At 43.0% G+C, this 16,882-nt stretch overlaps 1 long non-coding RNA gene across 1 annotated transcript; it reads left to right on the top strand.

Annotated features, from left to right (window-relative positions):
* The first annotated feature begins 12,754 nt into the window (after nt 1–12,754).
* LOC123819650 lies at nt 12,755–16,653 on the top strand. The gene is made up of 3 exons (XR_006785844.1): nt 12,755–12,828; nt 13,307–13,423; nt 16,411–16,653. It is a non-coding gene; the product is annotated as an uncharacterized LOC123819650 (long non-coding RNA).
* The last annotated feature ends 229 nt before the right edge of the window (nt 16,654–16,882 follow it).

The raw sequence follows: 16,882 nt of genomic DNA, 5'->3' as shown, positions 1-16,882 counted from the left end.
TTTAAAGTAAGCAATCCAATGGCAATTCACTGGCACTTAGTACTTTCATGACATTGTGCACCAGCATATCTGTCTTGTTCCAAAATACTTTTATCACCCCGAAGGAATCCCTGTATGCACTAAATTCAAATGATCCATGAGGGCATGAAGGCCTGCTCCTAGTCCTCCCTTCTAATAATGCAGAGGCCAGGGCACTGGATCTCATTGCCTCTGGGCTCTTGACCTAATAGCTCTGAATAAACTCATTTATGGTTTCATAATTCTGGAATAATTCCTTAAAATCTCCTCCACTGCCATTGAACTTCAAGAAGATCTTTAAATTTCTATAATTGGAGCAGTGGGGTCAATTGGCTAATATGATACTTTTGACTCAATACTCAACATCATTTACTGAGATCAAACAAAACTGATAATTACCAAAGAGCAATATTAGGTATATTTTCCTTCAAAAGTCCAGTAACTCCAGTAGTATGTTTCACTAAGATCTTTCCAGAAACAAGCATGTTATCCAAATTAGCTCTTCCAGGGTGTTCATATCCTGCTGGCCTCTTTTCTTGCAACATCGAAAAATTATAGGGAGTCAAAATGATAAAATCCCATGGACTATGTAAAGACATTTTTCTCTCTCTCTTCTTATTAGCCATAGATCATTGCTAAAACCACAGTCAAGTGAAGGACCAAAAATTACTCACTTACTAGGAAACAGCTATGATAATACTGGCTTTGGGGTCTGGAATGAGCATGGAGTCTGGAGTCAGCATGGGATGAAGGGAAGATCTGGAAGTGGAAGACAGACAACTTTTAGACCTACTCAAGGAATACACCAGTAGAACATCTAAGTGGAAATGTTTGAGGGCAATTAAGTCTGTGGTACTAAGGTTGAGGAATAAAGTCTGTGTTGATCATTTAAACGTTTGAGTCATCAGATCATACATAATCATTAAAGCCATGGGATTGGAGGAGACTATTTAGGGAGACATTATAAAGTGACCATGAAAGGCAGAACATCAACCTTAAGAATAAGCAGAGAAAGGTGACTCAATGCACCTAGGAGCTTCCTGGAAAAGGATGTACTACGCTGTTCTGGGCATGATACTTTCCCAAAGGCATACAGTGACTCCTCAGGCTAGAAAAAGTTGTAGGAGCACTAGCTGTCTCTTGGGGAGGTGATGCCCACCAGATGTCCTCAGCCACTTCCAGCCAACAGGGTTCTCCTGAACTTTAAGTTTTCATTTTCTAATGTCTCTATAATGTCCACAAGCACCCTGTCTTTCCTTGCAAAGCCTACTCCCACTGAAATACTTAAAGGTAGAAGACCAGGATCAGGGACTGACTAGATGGAGAAGTAAAGAAGAGGAAGTAGTTGATCAGTGGAAGATTGTGGCATTGTTTTAAAAAATATTTAAGGATAGAAAAGCTGTATTTAAGAAAAAAAGAAAAATACAAGATATCTCCTGGTATTACATCTCGATGTGCTATGGATTTGTATTCCTTGGAGCTAGAGATGTATTATTTATTCCTGTGTGCCAATGCTTGGTGTCTGGCACAGATAAGAGTTATGAATAAATGTTTGTGGTATTGTTTTGAATGCACCTTTAAATGGGGCCAGTAGCACCTTCGCATGAGGATTTATCACAAATATGCCCAAGGGGCCCTAGTCATTTTTGCTTAGGCAATAATTTCATCAGTCAAATGAGAGAACTGGGTCACATTCTGGGATAAGCAGTGTAAGACTCTTCTCAGTTACACCTGACTAGCTTATTATACCTATGCATAATAAAGACTTTATCACTGGCACCCTCATTTTCATTTCTAATTAATGTGTGTGTGTATAAAATAAAATCAAAAGCTTATTAGACCAATACAACTCAAGTGTCAGTCATTCAGGATAATTCCATATTTAAAGGAGCTATCATGGGGTAGGGAGATAGAGAATTAAGGTTGATGAGTACAGAGTTTCAATTTTGTAGGATGAAAAAAGTTCTGAAAGTAGATGGTGGTGATGGTTGCGTAACAATATGATGTACTTAATGCCACTGAACTGTATACTTAAAAGTAGTTAAGACTGTAAATTTTATATTATATCTATTTTACCACAATTCAAAATAATTAAACAATAGTAGCTCAATTTTTAAAAATATATTTTATTGATTATGCTATTACAGTTGTCCCATTTCCCCCTTCATTCCCCTCCACCCTGCACACCCCCTCCCACCCACATTCCCCCCCTTTAGTTCATGTCCATGTGTCATAAGTTCTTTCGATTCTACATTTCCCACACCATTCCTGCCCTCCCCCTGTCTATTTTCTACCTACCATGTGTGCTACTTATTCTCCATACCTTTTCCCCCTCTCTTCTCCTCCCACTCCCCTGTTGCTAACCCTCCATGTGATCTCCATGTCTGTGGTTCTGTTCCTCTTCTAGTTGTTTGCTTAGTTTCTTTTGGTTTTGTTTTAGGTGTGGTTGTTAATAATTGTGAGTTTGCTGTCATTTTACTATACATGTTTTTTTTTATCTTCTTTTCCTTAGATAAGTCCCTTTAACATTTCATATAATAAGGGTTTGGTGATGATGAACTCCTTTAACTTGACCTTATCTGAGAAGCACTTTATCTGCCCTCCCACTCTAAATGAAAGCTTTGCTGGATAGAGCAATCTGGGATGTAGGTCCTTGCCTTTCATGACTTGGAATACTTCTTTCCAGCCCCTTCTTGCCTTCAAGGTCTCTTTTGAAAAATCAGCTGACAGTCTGATGGGAACCCCTTTGTACGTTACTGTCTCCTTATCTCTTGCTGCTTCTAGGATTCTTTCCTTCATTTTTACCTTGGCTAATGTAATTATGATGTGCCTTGGTGTGTTCCTTCTTGGGTCCAAGGTCTTTGGGACTCTGTGAACTTCCTTGACTTCCTGAAAATCCATTTCCTTTGCCAGAATGGGGAAGTTCTCCTTTATTATTTGTTCATATAAGTTTTCCACTTGTTGCTCTTCCTCTTCTCCTTCTGGTACCCCTATAATTTGGATGTTGGAACGTTTAAAGGTTTCCTGGAGGTTCCTAAGCCTCTCCTAATTTTTTTGAATTCTTATTTATTCATTCTTTTCTGTGTGGTTGTTTTTTTTCTTCCTTCTGGTCCACTCCATTGATGTGAGACCCAGCTTTCTTTCCATCACTATTGGTCCCCTGTATATTTTTCTTCATTTCACTTATTGTAGCCTTCATTTTTTCATCTAATTTGCGACCAAAATCAACCAATTCTGTGAGCATCCTGATCACTAGTGTTTTGAACTGTGCATATGATAGGTTGGCTATCTCTTGGTCGCTTAAAAGGATGGGATCTGGGGCTTTCATTTGGTCTTCTGTTTGAGCCATCTCTCTCTCTCTCTCTCTCTCTCTCTTTTTTTTTTTTGGTCTGGTCACACCTGTTACGTATGAGGGGTGGAGCCTTAAGTATTCACCAGGGCTGGGCACCCCAGTCATTGGGTTGTGATGTTCTATGTGGGGGCAGGGTTGAGAAGGAACAATGGCGCTTGCTCTGTTTTCCATGGGACCTCAGTCCCTTCTGCTGCTTCCCCTGAGCAAACTGGGCCCCTCTGGTGCCAATTCCCGTGTGGGTGGGATTGTGCACGTCATGGGATCCTCCAAGGACCTCTCCTGTGAGGTTGGGTATCTCTGTGCACCTCAACTCCCACAGGTGTCCTCAGTCAGTGTCCCAAGACTCTATTTCCCAGTGCTGGGATCCTGAGTTGCGTGTAGTGCCTTGCTTCACAATCGCCGCCTCACTGGGTCTGCCAGTTACCACCCCTCTGCCGGGTCTGCCAGCTGCTGCTTACGCACTCAGGGTCCACCCACTGCGGTCTTGCGTGCCCCGGATGCCTTACGCGACCGGTCCCAACGCTCTCTGCCCATCCTACTGATCTGGATGAATGGGTCTATTTCAACTTCTTGGTTGTCCGACTTCCATTCAGATCAATTTTCTGTCAGTTCTGGTTGTTATTCTGTTTCTAAATTATTGTTGTCCCTATCTTGGTTGTGGGAGGAGACACAGTGCGTCCACCTATGCCTCCATCTTGGCTGGAAGTCATTAGCTCAATTTTTAAAGAAGGAAGCAATGTTTCCTCTTCCAGGATTTTGGTCTTACTTTTGTCTTTCTGTTGGAGAGTAGAAAGGAGGTTCAAGCTCGTCTGCAGTGCCATGCACAACGGCATTGTGTAACTCTCTGTGAGCAATAAGCTGTCCAGAAAGGGTTTTGGTGACATTGTGGGTTAACTGTGTCCCCCCAAAATAGTATATGTTCTAGTTCTAAACACCAATGTTGTGAATGTGACCTTATTTGGAAATAGGGTTGTTGCAGATGTAATCCAACATGTTGGGGTTGATTTTAACCAAACATTAATGGTGTCATAAAAGGGGAGAGACACAGAGACAGGAGATATATTTCAGTACAAAGAGAAGAAGGCAGTGTGAAAATGAAGGTTTGAAGTGACACAGCTACAAACAAGGAACACTAAGTTTTGGTGGTGTTCACCAGAAGCTAGCAAGAGACAAGGATGGATTCCCCTACAGCCTTGAGAGAGAGCATGGATACACTTTGATTTTGGGCTTCTGGTCTCCTGGACTGTGAGAAAATCAAGCTCTGCTGTTTTAAGCCACCCAGTCTGTGGTTATTTGTTATAGGAGCCACAGGAAATGAACACAGATGCCCAGGTTCTAGGCAGATCCCCTCCAGCCCTGGCTGGATTGCAAAAGCATTTGCTGGGCCAAGGAGGGTGGGCTGATGTAGATGATCTTTACTGAGTATTCTTATCATGCACTGGCCTCATTAGCAGGGGTGAAGAAGGGAGGATTCTTACCATTACGATGCATAGTCCTTCTTTAGTAGGTGACAGGAGACAGAATTTAGGGCTACCTTTATGTTAAAAAGCAGTGACAGCACCAATCAAATTCTCCCAGTTAAGGAGACACACTACCATGAAGTGGTTTAGCTGCTCCTCCAAAGGAAAGAAGCAGTTTGGAGCAGTGGAAAGAACATATATATATACTTTTGGAATCAAATGAATGAGACTTGGTTTCATGCTTTAGGAAGCTTATAGTTTTGAAAGGGTAATAAGATACAAATAATTAAATCAGTTAAAAGGCAGAATGGTTCAATATCAATCTGGGAGATAGAAAATACACTGACAGAATATATGATTACAGGTCTATAGGAAGCTTTCCAGAAAAGGAGGGCACCACAATAAATTTCTGGGAGTTGGGGGTGGGTGCAGAGAGGGCTACTGGGTCAGAAGGGAAAGAAGAAACAGGGAAGAGAGAAATCTCTTTCAGGGCTTCATGAAGTTTGAGGACAAAGTACATACTGTGATAGCAGGAGGGCCTAAAGGCCATGCTAAGCCCTCAGGTTGGATTTTCCAAGTATAGGGAAAACTTCATAGGTTTCTGCATAGGGCTGTAATATGATCTGAGCTAGGCTTTGGGTGGAGTGTCGTGGTGGCTGTGTTTAGTTTTAGTTGGAAGAGGAAAAATGTGGAAGCAGGGAGAGCAGTTGGAAATGTATTGTTAGATCAGTTATATTTTCTAGAGTGGCAACTTGCTGATTGTCATTTAATTCCTTGAAGATTTAATTACACATGAAGTTCAGAATCCATAAAGAAAGCTCACAGAACAAAAAAATAAGAGCCTTCAAAAATGAAATTAAAACAAAGAAGCAAGTCCGTTCCAGTTGCTTCCATTACCCCTCTTCCTATTATTTATCATCCTAAATAATAATCAATAAATGTCAGGGAAGCTGAAAATAGTAAAACACTATTACCTTACAGTTAACTAAATGTATGAAGCACAATTAGTCCATGGGATTTTGTTGTGAATCCCCGATGTCTAGCTATAATACAGAATTACTGTAGACTAATTGAGATTTATTGGCTACATAGCACCTGCAAGTCCACTTTGATAAACTTTAGTCACCTTTACATACATTAAAACAGGATTGGGCTTGGAATCCCAAATTCAGACATCTCCTTCTTCCTCAGTTCCTTTTCTGTTGCCCAACCACAAGGGGTCCTTCTTTTCTCTCCTGGTGCACCCATGGAAAGGTCACCATTCTGTCCCTTTCCCTTTCCCACATGTCAACTCTGCCCTTGACGCTGTCTCCAAAATACCTGCTGGTGCTCAGTGAAAGAAAAGGCTGACCAGTTCACTGACCCACCACCTTAGAAGGCAAGTTAGGAACTCCTTTTTTGCACTTGAGTGTGTCTTTTGGACCCTTGCTCCTCCTACACACATAGCTTTCACATTATTTCCCCACAAATTATAGAAACGCTGTATGGAGGAGACTTTCTACTTCCTACTGATTATTGGTGTGATTGATATGTGAATAAAGACAATGATGCACCTCATACATTCTGAATGAAAACATACAGTTAATGTGCACAAAAGGAAGAAGAATCAGCAAAGTCACTGATTGCAGTTCTGTCTTATCTATGCTCAAGGTTGATTTTTAATTAAGACCATCTGGTTCATTCAGCAGTGGCTAACACAAGGAAGTACTTAGAGGACTGGTTTTTTGATATTAAATATGACTTTTGAAACCCAAATCATTCTTACTATTAAGCTTGAGATCAAAGGAAAACTTAATTCGTTTTCAGAACAGAACAGATCTGTAAGTAGAAAAGGCATTTGCGAACACGTGTGCCATCCTTCCTTGCAGATCAGCGTACACACTGTGCCTTTCTCCATGTTGGTAGAGAAAGGTAATGTGTTTGGGAAAAAATATTAGCACAACATTATCCAGGGAATCTTCCTCATGTAAATGTAGCACACATACATATATCTATGTGAAAAAACTTATTTTTATAACAGTTACATCACATTCTCCATCTCTTCTGAAGCCCGTCTGATCATTTTGAAGCCCGTCTTCAATATTTTTTCTAAGATGTTTTTTCACTCCCCAGACATTCAAAAAAATTTCCTGAAGGATCCTTTCGTAAATTAATACTGCTATATTAAGACTCTTAAATCCTTTAATAATTCTTTGGATAATTCCTAAATTAGTCTAAGAACTGTATCCTTGGCAATAAATCCTAAGAACAAAATGAACATGGTTTTGTTGGAAGGACCAGCTAAAGAAAATAGGCATCTCAAAATGCGGTCGAAAAGTGGCAAAAGCTTTTTAGACAACCATTAGCTATCCTCACGGAGGAATAGATTAAAACGTCTAAAAGAAATAGAAATGTTAAATGCTCTAATTTCGCATCAAGTCTGTAATTTCTTTTTTGTTTTGTTTTATATCCAACCAGTTGGAACCTACAAAATAATACAGCACAGATTTCTTTTTGTTGGTCCTATAATACTTCCCCCCGAACAATTATGCATGCCATTCGGGGACTGTCACAGCCGAACTGATGTCTTCCCTTGGGACCTTGAGGAACAATTGCCCTTCCCCGTGGGGTGGCTCTAAAAGCAGAGACTAAAAGCCGAGCCCATTTGATGAATGGCAGCCGCTCTCTGGAGTGTGCCACCCTTTGCGGCTGAGGCAGGGAGGCTGCACAGTGGAGCCAAAACACTTGCTCCCAAATGGTCAGCTGCAAATTGTGTGTGACTGCTGCACAGCCCTGCAATAAGCAAAGGAGGGAAACCGTGACCATTTTTTTAAAATGAGCAAAAACCATATTTTCGGGGTTTTTTTAAATCCCCTGAGGTCCTGTTTTTTGTTTGTTTCTTAGTTGTCCTGGTGTGTTTCAATCCTCTTCTAGGCTTACATGTCATTAAATGAACAATGCGTGAACACTTTATTTGCAAACCAAGTAACATTTTTAAGTTCCAAACCCCACATGATGTAACTTCAGATCCATAACAAATGTAAAAATTAAATATTTTATTCATTTAATTGTTCCCTGAATGTCCATTCTTTTTTTCTCCCTTCTGAATTGCTCTCCCATCTCCCCCCTTTCTCTTTCTCATACTTGTAGGTTTCAAAACTTCTGGAAAATGAACCTATTGAGCATCATAGCAGGGAGAGTGTGGACCTTGGAGGCAGGGGTTGAAATCCCGGCTTGATTACTAACTGTGATTTTTGGAAAAATGATTTAAACTCTCTGAAACTCATCTTTTTATCTCTAAAGTGGGACCATTAAAGCTCTAGAGGACCTGGGAGCATTCAAGGGTGGAAGGGGAAATACAGTCCTGACTAGGGGCTTTGTGGCCAGGTGGCCAGAGCCCGGGCATGGCCGCCAGCAGCCTGGGTTTGACTTCCCAGTCAACCCCTGACTACCTGTCTCAGATTCCTTCACTCCTCCGTGCCTCACTTTTCTCATATAAAATAGGAATGAAAGCAGTCTGATTGCCAGGAGGCTTAAATGACTTCGTCATATGTGCAAAGTGCTTGGACAATGCCTACTGCATAGTAAACACTTGACAAAAGCTTGCCATTATTGTAAATCAGCAGAACTTCCCTGGTCTCCACCTACCTTGTCATGTTAATAATGTGCCTGAGGTGTGTCCCTCCCCCCTACCCCAAGGTCAGGGGCACTGCAGTGAGCCTGTCCAGCTCCAAAGTTCAGCTTCTTTCCTACACCATGTGATTATGCGGTGTCCCCTGAAGTGGATGCTTGTGAGGTGGTGTAGCTGGGAGGTACCCTCGGACAGTCACTAGATGTTGGTCTTGCAAGGTCTGGAGACGGAGGCTGGGTGTCCATGGCAGTTATTCAGTAGGAACGCAAAGTTGCAAAGCTAAGTGATAACTGCACTCAGACAATGGGCCATTCTGCCCGGGCCAGTCTGTGAGACTGTGGTCATTGCCTTCGTCCAGCAGAGCTCTTGTTATGATCCTTATTGATGTTATGATCCTAAGTTAAGACACCAAGAGATACCTGAAGGGGACCCAATGATGCTCAGAGCTTGGGATGATGCAGAAAGTATAAAAGAGCTGACCACTGAGGACTAACTTCCTTACTGAGGTGAGAGAGACTACTCAGGCCCTTGTATGTGTTCAAAGTACAGGAAATGAGTGGCCCAGGGAAAGTCGTGGTAATTCGATGAAATAGTGATTGTTCAGAGATCTGGTTAGGAGAACTGCCCCCAGAGAGCCCAACACAGTGGAGTCTGCCAAGCAGAAGCCAAGAACCACTCAGCAAGAGGAATCTGAGGCATTTGATACCTGCCTCATTTAGGGGATGAGAAAGATTCATGCCCAATCTCAACTTGGGAGTTCTATTGGACTTCTGCAGCCTGACTAGTTTAGGGCCTTCTCATAGTAAATTAGTTTCAGAATTTCTCCCTTGGTGAATTCTGGTGGAGGACCCACATACTAAAAACAACCTCTGTCCTATAATCTGGGTGATTTTTGGTGGGGCAATGAACCTCTCTCCTATAATCTGGGTGATCTTGGATGGTAGGTGAAGCACTTGCCATCCATGTATCTCCTAGGCGTTGTCTCCTGTCTTCTATTGGCCAGTGGGTGTGTAAGCAAGATGTTGTCAGTTCTCCCTTTGACATGTAAATTGACACAGGTCCCACTTGGAATCACCATGTCCAATGACCCTTTACACATATTTCCCAAACTTGCCATTAATTGCTCATTTTAAGGCCAGGAATTCTGACTTGTGAGTTGGGTCCCTGGTCCCTTTGTACGCAGAGGTCTTTGATAATGAGTGTTGTGGGCTTTCTTCTTTATCTTTGCCCTAATGTAAGTCTCAGCCCTCAAAGCTGACCTCTCTGCATAAAATAAGGACTTAGTAGAAGCTTGTGAAGGCAGGACTTTGATCCCTAGTACAGGCCTCCCTTCACCCATTATCAAAAGGTTTGAGAGTGGCGGTGGGGAGATGTCTGGGTTATTGTTACTCCTAGAGCTTCCTCTTCCTCTTAGATAGTACCCTAGTCTTAGCCAGACATAGGTCACTTAACCTCAAAATAGGTCACTAAGTGGTTTACAATCCAGAAACAATCCTTTACAAAAGTCCTATAATACCTTTCTCCCCCAGAGCCCTGTAGTTCTGAGAAAGACTCCCCAGCTAAACATGGCCTGTTAACCAAGATCCTTTTCTTAAAGATGGGCAGGGTTCTTGGCTGTAGCAGAAAATAAATTCTCTTCAAGCCACCAAAGTAGCCAAGAGTTTGGTGGGCTAATGTGCTGTAGTCTCAGTATTTTACACAGATTCATTTTATTCAAATTGTCAATCACATTCCCCACCTCAGGATACCCACTTAAAAGTTTGTTAATAGATGTTAAAATATGAGGGTCTGGACTATAAGATTGCTAGGGACCTAGCACAACTTCTTATGATACTTCATCTAAAATATTTGGCCATAAGAATATTGGGCAGGTTATTGTGGGGGAATTGTAGGTACTTCTCTTGATAGCTTTCTAAGATAATTTTAAAGCTTGTGAAGTTGGCCAATCTCAAGTTATTTGATCCATATTAGCTCACTTCCCAGTAGAACTTATAAAACCCAAAGCTCTTGAGGTAACTACGTTCAGGTGTGACACTTGTCCTTCCTTGATGATCTAATCTGCAGAGGATTTTTTCCAGAACGCTGAAGCCATTTCACCAGAGTAAAGGACAGAGAGATGTTGGGGATGGTGGGGAGGTGGTTAGGGGGTGCAGAGTTGATGCAATGAAGACTCGGTATTTGAATGACCCATTTGGTCTCAGGGTAGCCTAAAGCTAACAGATTGGATCTCACACCAGCACTAAATGCATTTCCTCTCCAAGGAAATAAAACCAGAAAGACAATAGCAAGCTTGCTTACCACCTGGTTAAAGGTTACTTTCATGGAGGGAAGTGTGTAGAAGAAAGTTAATATAGCAGTAAAAGTGGGTGTGTCCTCTCTATCAGCCTGTATTAAGTGAACCATTCTGGAAGTGGCCTCACTGAGTCAAAACAGGCATCCAAAAGCAGATGCCCATTTAACTCATGTGCCAACCTGCACTGTCCAGTAATTGTCATCGCCTGGTTTAGCTACTAAGACCTACTGCCTGAAAAGCCTTCTGACTCAGTTGCCTGTCTTATCCATGGTCAATACAGTCTTAATTTGAACCAGTCTCTGAAGATGTCAACATCTTGCTTTCATTGTTTCAGAGTGTTTTCATTAGATTTTACCCTGTCTTTGTTCTGCTGTCCATAGAGTGTTCTGGAACACAGATCTGGCTAAGGTTATTTCCTCTTTTAGCCTGGCTTGGCTTGGCTTCTGAGTGATTTAAGACCTGTTTTGGAACTAAGTTTGGGAGTTGGACTGATGTGAAAGTCAAGGTCAGATAAATAACCATTGTCATGAGGAAGCCCAGGCAGAAATGGGTCTGTAGATCCACACAGGGAATGTTCTTTACAGGTCATGTCCCATTGGTTCTAAATGACCTATTCATTGTCCTTGGAAGGGATGAGGAAACTTGTCCCCTAGGAGTGTTCTCCCAAACCCAAGGCCCCCTAGTGCATGCAGGGAGCTATAAAAGACTGTGGTCTTGAGGGTTGTCCTGTCCAGGCATTCCTCACTTGGAAAAAGTGATGGTGTCAGGATCTGTCTGAGAGGCTTGCATGTTGGAAGTGGTGGGTGGTGACGGGGTGGGTGCCAGTTTGCCCACCCAGATGAACAGAGTCCCTTTTCCACTGCAGCCAACAGAGCCTTTGCAAACCACAGAGCCTTTGCAAAGCCTTTGCAAATCAGATCAGCTCACTCCCACGCCCGAAGCCCTCTGATGGCTTGCCATTGATTATGGAATCAAGTCCAAGATCTCCCTCCTGCCATTTTAGCTCTCCATGATCAGGTGACTGCTTACCTCTCCAACCTGTTCCTTCACTGTGGACGTTGTCAACTCATCCTGTGTGGCAAGGGTTGGCAAACGACAACCTGGGGGCAAAATATGGCTCTCACAGATCAGACCCCTACCTAAGAATGGCTCTTGTATCTGTGAATGGTTGCATATTAGACAAGTACCAACACAATCTCTTCAGTGCTGCCTCTTGGGAGGCAAAGCCTAAGATATTTACCATCTGGCCCCTTTACGGGAAAAGCTCACTATCCCCTGCTTTACATTATTATAATAGTGTTTGCCATACAGTATCCCCCAATACACCATTGTTTCACTGCATTGTGCCTTTGTGCAAACTATTCCTGCTGCCTGAAATGCCTCACTTCCATAATTACTAAATAGCTTCTATGTGCTAGTGCTTGGAATACAAAGCAAATGAGCCCCTCCATTCAAACCTTCTACATTCCAGGAACTCACAGCTTAGTGAGAAGAATACGCACCTATACCAATCAGTATAGTATTGTGTGGTAAGGGCTTAGTTAGGTTAAAAGGTGTACAATGAGAACATCTGTATCAGACTAGAATATCAGGGAAGGCTTCCTGGAAGAGCTGGGTGTCCAAGCTGAGTTTTGGAGAAAGAGCAAGTGTTTGCAAGGTTAAAAAAAAAAAGGATTCAATGAAGGGCTTTCCAGGCAGATGAGCTGTATCTGAAGCCATAAAGGTGTCAGGGCCTTCATACACGGAGAAGGCTGTGTGGGGCCAGAGAGGAAATTTAACAGGGAAAGGTGGAGTTGTGTTTGCCCTGTATAAAGTTGGTAAATGCAGGCAGAAAGGAAAGGGTGGGGCAAAACTGGGTGCAGAGAACCAGATAGGAGGTAGTTTTATTTGTCTAGTTAACAAGTCATGACATATAAACTAAGGCAAAGACGTGGGTGGGGTGGGGTGAGAAAGCTTGATGAATCCTCAGTGACAGATGGGTTCTTGTGGGTGGAATGAAGGAGAAGGAAAAACTTGCTCTTGTCCCCTCTTATAGGTGTCCGGCTGTAGTCACTGAGTGCATGCTGGAGCCACCGCCTGAGCTAGGGCAGATCAGGTGAGGGGTGTGGGGACAATGAGGCATAGGACCTCTTGTTCGAATATGAACACCTATAGGTACTGCCTCCTCCAAGAAGCTGTCAGGTGGAGCTCAGGTCCTCCTCTGTGCCCCAGTGGCATTGTTTCATTTTCTTAGAACGTCTACTGGGTAACACTGCACTGATCTGTATTTTCTCATTTTTTTCCACTTAAGTGGGATGAGCTCATTGAAAGTTGATGTAGTGTTGAATTAATTGTTGTATCATCAGGGCCCAGCATAGCATCCAGATGTTCAATAAGTGATTACTGAGCTGAACTGAATAGAGGTGGGACTCCTTGGGAGAGGCCCCAGTGCGATGTGGTTGGCGGAGCACAGTTTTGTCCTCAGACAGACTTGGGTTGGAATCTTTTCACTTTCTAGCTTTGTGAGCTTTGCTGTCACTTCATCTTTCAAAATATATATATCTATAAGATATTTTTTCCTACCTATTCTCCAGGGTCACTGTGAGACTCAAATGGAAACAGCATGCATGGATAGTAGAAAGAACTTAAGAGTTTGGAAGTCAGAAGACCAGGGTCCCAGTCCTAGCTCTGTGATGACTACATGACCTCGAGTAAGTTATTTCTATTCTCTCAGCCTCAGTTTCTCCATTTATAAAATGAGGTTGGATTAGATTATATTCCTCTCCCATCTAACATTTTGTTATGTTTTATGAATCCAGACAGTAGATGTGGAAGGGCTACGTAAATGATAAATCCAAACACAAATGATGAAGAAGAGTCACATCTTAGGGGCCAAGAAAGGCTTCAGCGGTGAACTTTGTATACTTAAACGGTGGTCCCATAGGGGATGCTGTGGTGTGCCACTTGGATCCCCCCCCAGACCTAAGGCACTTAATCCCCAGCTGCTGGGAGTGTTGGCTACTGTCTACTGGATTGTCCTTAGCTGAAGGGAGCTGCCTCTCCTGAGGTAGCGCCTCCTGGGGACAGCCTCCACCCAGTCACTGGTCAACGTGGGGTACGCAGGCCCAACCCTGTCATCTCCGTTTTGGACATTTCTGAAGAGTCACCTCAGCTTCAGAACTCCCCTGGGGTCCTTTGGAACTGCATCCCAGGTCAGCTGCCCCTTCAACTCTGCCCTACCCTGCTTCCTTCACTTCGAAGAAAGCATCTGCACACAAACCACCTTATCTGAGTGTTTTGGGAGACCTTTTGGCTTCTTGTCCTCCAGAGACTTGGACCAGACACTTCAGTGGCCCCCGGCTCCTCCATGCTCTTACTCAATACCTGCAGAAATGCAACATGGGACCTTTTACTCTAAAGCTGACATCTGTTGTATTCCCACTGTACTTCAAATGGCAAAGTTTCTTCTCCCAGGAAACTATTATAACATCCCATGTCAGGGAAGATACGGTGTTTTGCCGTGTATAATGTGTACCCACATATTTTACTCAGACTTTCAGGAAAGAAATCTTTCATTTTAATCTTTCAATTCAATTACTTATTTATTTAAATTTAGAAACAAAACCTATAGTCATATTTCAGGGTATTATTTTGCATACAGATATTGTCATTGCTTTCTAGAGTTACACTTTTAATGTATAAGCATAAATAAAGGAAAACCACTTATATAGATATAGAATTAGTACTACCCATGTATAATGTGCATCCTTATTTTTTCCTCAAAAATTTGGGCAAAAACTACACATTATACGTGGCAAAATACAGTAGTAAGTCAGAAAAGGACTGGGTTAGGAACCCTCCCAAAATGGTACCATGGCAAAAAATAAAACCCTCTAGAAAAATTAATCATATTTTATGAAGCTTAATGCTGTATAAATCCACACCCAGAAGAATACACCTTATTTTGTCATAGGTGTTACATCTGCAGTCTGAGGTTTACAAGTGGGTCAAGTGTTACTTCTGACATCTTAAGGCCTAGAATGAAGAGGCTAGGACTTCCTCCTTTTGCCCAAGTTTAGTCTACCACAAAAAGGTAGAGAAATACAACAAAAAGGCAAAAGAGATAAATAATTAGTAATAATTCTTTGAATAGCTGGATAAATATTTTATCATTATAATTAAGATTCTATTTACATATTTTTAGAGAGATGGGAAGGGAGGGAGAACGAGGTGGAGAGAAATACTGATGTGTGAGACATACATCAACAAGTTGCCTCTCACACACCCCCAACCAGGGACCTGATCCTCTCAACCCAGCCGTGTGCCCTGACTGGGAATCAAACCAGCAACCCTTTGGTTCACAGGCCTGCGCTCAATCCGCTAAGCCACACCAGCCTGGATGCTAGATAAATACCGACTGAGAGTGCCAGTGAGAAAGAAGCATTCAGATCTGCCTGGAAAAATGAGCTTCACTCCCTCCCTCCCCTGCTATTCAGCAGCTCAGCCACAGGATTGGCACTCCTCTCCGTGGGAGCTGCCGTTGCAATGACGCAGCGCTCCTCCAGCGGGAGACCCCCTGGAGGTGGCCCGTCAGGCCCCGCGGGAAGTGAGGTCTCGTGGAAACTAAGTCAGAAATTTCCCAACTTGTTTGAAAGTGAAATCGATTTATAAAAATAACAATCATGATTATTTGACAGTGCTGTTGCAGCTCCCAGATTGAAAGTTTAACCTTGAAAGTAGAATTCATCCTTCGTTTCCCCAACAAAACTAACTCTCCACGTTCTGTCAGGCATTGCAAACCTGAGCTGAAACATTCGCCAGGTCAGATGAGCCTAACTTAAGTGACTAAAAAAGCAGCAGAATAATATGTTTGTTTCTGACTTGTGAGTCTTTCTTAATCATTCTTGCTCACATATTAGCCATCGATATACATTTTTAAGAGGGCTTTCATCTTCAGAGCTTATGCCTTTAAAAAAGTATATATAACACAAGTCTCCTCATGAGAGGGAAATGGTAGATACTTTTCTATGTAATTTACATAATTTAAATAATTGCCCTCATGGGTTTGTATTCTTTTTTAAAAAAAATAAATTGGGATATAATTTACATACAGTGAAATGCACCCATCACTCAACAGGGCTCACTGTCGCCCGCAGCTCATGGTCTGTCAGGTCTTCTGTCCTTTCCCATCTTCTCCAAGTCCCTCTCCGATCAGGCCTGGCTCAGTCACAAGCCATTCTCCCCTTGCACCTCCTCTGCACTGGACCCTACGGGACTCCTGCTTGTCCTCCAGGGTTTCCTGGTGTGTGCCTGCCGCCGCCTGACCTGACCTGAGACCTGAGACCTGCTGCACCTGGCCCCCTTCATCCTGCATAGCCCTCTGAAGATAAGGCTGCTCACCGCCTCACACCTTCCACCACAGGACCAGCAGTGGGGTTGGGATCCTCCTCCTCTCCCACTCCCCTGTCCAGCATGTCATCTCTCTCCTTCCAGTCTCCTCCTTTCCTAGGGCAATCCCTGCTTCTTTTCCAAACCTCAGTGATATTGCTCCCTAACCTCTGTGCCACTTCCTTTCCCTCGCACAGGATTCCCTACCTTAGTCACAGACCTCCTCTCCTCCCACGTGTCCACCATCTTTCTCAAGACCTTGGATATGCACAGATGAGCTCTTCCACTAATTCTCTTATTTATCCCTAAGCTTGTACCACCATCTGTGTGACCATCTTCTCAATGGCCATTTCCAGCCAGAACCGTCAGCAGCTGGAGTTTCCGCATTGCCCTGGGTCTCTAGGACCTCAGTCCTGTGTCCACATCACCAGCTCCTGAGGTTCCTGCAAGCAGCACTTCTAGAACTACAGCTGACATCTTCCTCACCATGTCTCCAGCGATTTTCCATTGATTTAATGCAGATCCAAAAAGTTCTCTTCTTCTAAAACCTCAAATCTGGACTTTTTAAAAAATATATTTTATTTATTTAGCCCTGGCTGGTGTGGTTCAGTGGATTGAGTGCTGGCCTATGAACCAAAGTGTAGTCAGTTTGATTCTTGATCAGGGCACATGCCTGAGTGGCGGACCAGGTCCCCAGTAGGGGGCATGTGAGAGGCAACCACACATTGATGTTTCTCTCCCTCTTTCTCCCTCCCTTCCCCTCTCTCTAAAAATAAATAAAT

This window comes from Phyllostomus hastatus, unplaced genomic scaffold (assembly GCF_019186645.2).
Source record: "Phyllostomus hastatus isolate PE091 unplaced genomic scaffold, TTU_PhHast_1.1 phas_contig_34, whole genome shotgun sequence".
NCBI lineage: Eukaryota > Metazoa > Chordata > Mammalia > Chiroptera > Phyllostomidae > Phyllostomus > Phyllostomus hastatus.
The sequence above is the reverse complement of the archived record's forward strand: the minus strand, read 5'-3'. Positions and strand labels throughout refer to the sequence as shown.